Genomic DNA, 4,227 nt, shown 5'->3' with positions numbered 1-4,227 from the left:
GGCGCAGGCAGGGCAGACAGGCGGGAGCACTCGGGCGCAGGCAGGGCGGACAGCGGCGGGGCACCCGGCACAGGCAGAGGCACCTGTCTTGAGGGCCGAGCAACTAGCCGGCGTGGCCTGGGTGACCGCTGTACAGAGGCGGAGCACTCCTTGAACCAGCAGCTTCCTCCTCCGCTCCACAGGCCTTATGCCGGGGCTGAGTGACAGAACCTGGGGTGGGAGTTTCACTCCCTCCCTCCCCAGCCCTCTGCCGTACCCTTGTGGGTGCAGAGTGGCCGTGGATGGGGTGTGTGGGCCGGCGGAGGCTGCACTGTGGTGCTTCCCTGCCTGTTGGGGGAGCAGCACGCAGGGATGGTGTCTGCATCCCAAAACCACGTGGGGCCCAGGCCTGTCTCCTCTTCCAGCCCCCTGCTCTGGGAGCCACAAGGGCACAGGCCCACGGGGCAGAGCCGTGCGCCGGAGCTCAGTGGGGCAGCGGCCCGGCCTCCTCCTGTCGCCGCCATCTTTGTTTCTGCTTGTCGTGTGAACAGCCCCCCTTCTTGGCCCCCCCACCCCTCCTGACCCTCCAGCTGTAACTGACACCTAAACCGGGCTTGTTCCCACGTGGGTCTCGGCCTCCCTGGCGTGCCCCAGCCCTGCTCCCACCGCTTTTCCACTGAGGTCACACTGGACGGCGGGCATGAGTGGTCCCGGGCTGGGCAGGGTGACTGGCATCCACCTGGGCTGGAGCGAGGGGTGTGGGGGTGTGGGGAACGTGGGCGGGAGCAGCCGCCGTCCACACGGAGGAGCCTCGTGAGCCTGCCGAGAGGCCCCCCACTCCGCGAGAGACGTGCACCCGGGCCTCTGTGTGCGCCCTTGTCACAGGCGGCTGGCACGGGGCCCCTTTTTTCTACGGAGGTGGAGAGGCTGGAGCCTGGGCTCTGCCCCTAGAGAGGATGCCGTGGGCACTTCTCTGCAGCTGCCCTGGCCAACCCCCGCCTGTGATGGGGCAGGGGCAGACGGGGTGCCTGCCTGGGCCGCCCCCTGCCTGTGACGGGGCAGGGGGCAGATGTGTTGACGGCAGGATGGACGCAGCACAAGGAGGGAGAGGCTGTGCGCTCCTTGCTGCACACAGGCCGTCGTGTGTCATGCCCTGGATGGGCCTTTTGGGACCAGGAAGCCCTGTCTTTGCCTGACAGCCCCAGTGCTGGGTGGGGGCGAGGTTCAGAGAGGCTGACGGTGGCCAGAGGCTGGTCAGACTCCAAGTCATGGCTCCCACCACCCGGGGTCACATGAGGGGGCAGGGCCAGCAGTGGTAGCGTCCGGGGGACATCTGTGTGAGGCGTCCTGGCATGGGACGATTTCCTGCAGTGTTCTCGTAGCTCCTGCCATAGCTGTCTGGGCGAGTGCTCATTGTGTTACCAAGGGGTGCTGCTGTGCAAGGCCCGTCCTCCAGGCCTCTCCCCAGAGAGCGGCAGGGACCCCTCCTGGTGGGCCTGAGTCCACCACAGGCCTCTGAATAGCCTGTCTCTGCGTGGTGCCCAGCGCTTGCACCCCAGGGCCCAGGTTGGGACTCTGTCCTTGCCCCCGTCCCTGGGACGCACAGCCTGCCTGGCCTGGCCTCTCCCAGCTGCATCCGGCGTCTGAGTGCACGTCTGTCGCCTTTTAAGGCCAAGGTTGCTGTGAGAACCACAGGGAAGAATTTCCCTGGCATTCAGGGAACATTTTTCCTTCCTCTTTCTCTTAAATAAACCATTACCAACTTTTCAAAACAGAGGAAAGAGAGAAACACAAGGTCGGGCCCTGCAAAGACCTCTCGCCCTCCTGTCCCTACCCCAGCGTGGCTGCCCCCAGCCTGGCGGCCCTCGGGGTCCCGGAGGGAGCAGCCTCCCACAGGCCCAGCCTGGTGGCCCCTCAGGATCAGACCCCACGACCCCCGTGTCCGGACACAACAGGCCTCAAATTTTGGTCTCAGGACCAAGGAGCATTTGTCTAAGATGGTTTTAGCTGTTAGTGTGTAGTGTATTAAAATTAAGACTAGGCCATTTAAAATATAGTATATACATTTATCAGCCCATTTGAAATGGTAACATTGTATGGTAACAGTATGTTTTATGAAAAGTAGCGGTTTTCCTGGAGCCTTGGTGGCACAGTGGTGAAGAGCTCGGCTGCTCATCAAAAGGTCGGTAGTTGGAATCCACCAGCCGCTCCTTGGAAACCTTATGGGTCAGTCCTACTCTGTCCTGTAGGGTCGGTATGAGTCGGAGTTGACTCACCAGCGATGGGTCGCGGGTCATGGGGAGAAAGCCACTGGGTGAGAACGGGTAGGAGAGTCGCTGTGGCATGGCGCTCCTGTTCTGGGCTCAGGGGGGCGGGTGCCCCAGCACGGGGCCCCTCGCAGGCGGGCCTCCTCCCACCTTGACTCCAGTGTCACTGTGCAAACAGCTCCGACTCCACCGCCTGATGGAGACCAGATGTCCCTGTGGCTGCGTGGAGGGGGGCAGGGTCCCAGAAGCCCACCCTGTGCAGACGAACATGTCAGAGCCTGAAGCCTGGTGGTGGGCTGGTGTGTGTGGGCTGGGTTGGGGGGCCTGTGCAGCCCCGCCCTTGGGATGGGGGACAGAGCTGTCGGCCTTCCGACCCATCGGACCAGCCACTGGGGGGTGATGGAGGGCGGTCAGAGTCTCCCTGACCGAGTGGGCGGCCATTTGCTGCCAGCCGTGGCTGACCACGTTCCGGCCCGGGGTCTTCTGAGTCGGGCGGCTGCCGCGTCCCTGTGCATCCCTCTGGGCGGTCCTGCCTCTGGACATAAGGCCGGCAGTGATGGCTGCAGGCTTAGTCGCATGGGAAACGGCAGGCTTGGTGTGGGCACAGCCACATGGTGCAGTGTGCCCGCCGTGCCCCGTGATGGCGGCCTCTGGGGTGGCTGGGCAGGCTGGTGCTCCTACTGGAGGGACTCAAAGGCTGCACCAGGGCACCTCTGCCCCTACAGGGTCCCGCCCCCGGGGCCTCAACATCTGTGTGTGCGGATGGGTGGGCAGCAGAAGTGGTGTCTCTACAGGGGGGGCTGGGCTGCCCTCTCTGCCCTGCCCCCTGGCTGACCCGGGCCGCGTGTCCGTCTCAGGCGCCCGTGGGTGATCTTGCTCTCCCCCTTCCTGGGCAGGAAGTCCAAAGCCAAGCCGAATGGGAAGAAGCCGGCGCCAGAGGAGAAGAAGATCTACCTGGAGCCGGAGTACACCACGTCCAGGATCACTGACTTCGAGTTCAAGGAGCTGGTGATGCTGCCCCGGGAGATCGACCTCAACGAGTGGCTGGCCAGCAACAGTATGTATGGCTAGGGGCCGGGGCCTGGCCTTGCCCTGTGCTTGGTGTTCCTGCAGGCACAGGGGACTCTGCACCAATCCCGGGTGGGCTGGTGGGTGATGCCAGTGCTAAGGAGGGGGCGTGAGACGGGCACGTGGCTGCCAGGTGCCGTGCTCAGGGGTCAGGCAAGGTGTGGCTTAGATGCTGCCTTCGAGAGGCCCTTCTCCCCCGACAACCACATAGGAGCAAGATTGTTGCCAACCACCACGTGCCCAGTCCTCCGCCCGCCACGCTCGTCCTGAACACCCTGGGCCAGGGTGGGTGGGCGTGTGGCACAGTTCCCCAGGAAGGTCGCTTCTCTAGAAGGCTGTGGGCGTCCTGGCCCCGGCCCGGGATCGCCGTTTGCTCCCAGGATGCCGCAGTGGGCGCCTTGGGCTGTGTGTCCAGTCCTCGACCCGCAGGGTGGGGCCTTTTCTAGCACTTCCGCAACAGACAGTCCTCTTGTAAGTGGGTGTTCTGCTCAGGGTCCGGCTGAGCATGAGGGATACTGCCTGCCTGTCCAGGCTTGGGGGAGGTGGCGTCTGGCTTCATCCCCTCGTGGAAAGGGACTGTGTCTGGATAGACAGCCAGCCAGGGCACTTCCTGGGCCCTCGCAGTGGAGATTGGTGGCAGCCAGCCTCCGGGGGCCAGTTCTCTACCTGGTCTGGTGGTGACAGTGCGGGCCTGAGGGCAGAGAGACTTTCCTGCACTGCCTCCTCCCAGCTCGGCTGAGGTGGGGCGTGGACAGCCGTGGAGTGTGGTCCTCACAGCTGGCGCCTCTGGGGGGAGTGGGGTGTGGTCCTCACGCCTGGCCCCTCTGTGGGGCGGAGCATGGACGGCTGTGGGGTGTGGTCCTCATGCCTGGCCCCTCTGTGGGGCGGAGCATGGACGGCTGTGGGGTGTGGT

This window comes from Trichechus manatus, unplaced genomic scaffold (genome assembly GCF_000243295.1).
Source record: "Trichechus manatus latirostris isolate Lorelei unplaced genomic scaffold, TriManLat1.0 scaffold00244, whole genome shotgun sequence".
In the NCBI taxonomy this organism is placed as follows: Eukaryota; Metazoa; Chordata; class Mammalia; order Sirenia; family Trichechidae; genus Trichechus; species Trichechus manatus.
The sequence above is the reverse complement of the archived record's forward strand: the minus strand, read 5'-3'. Positions refer to the sequence as shown.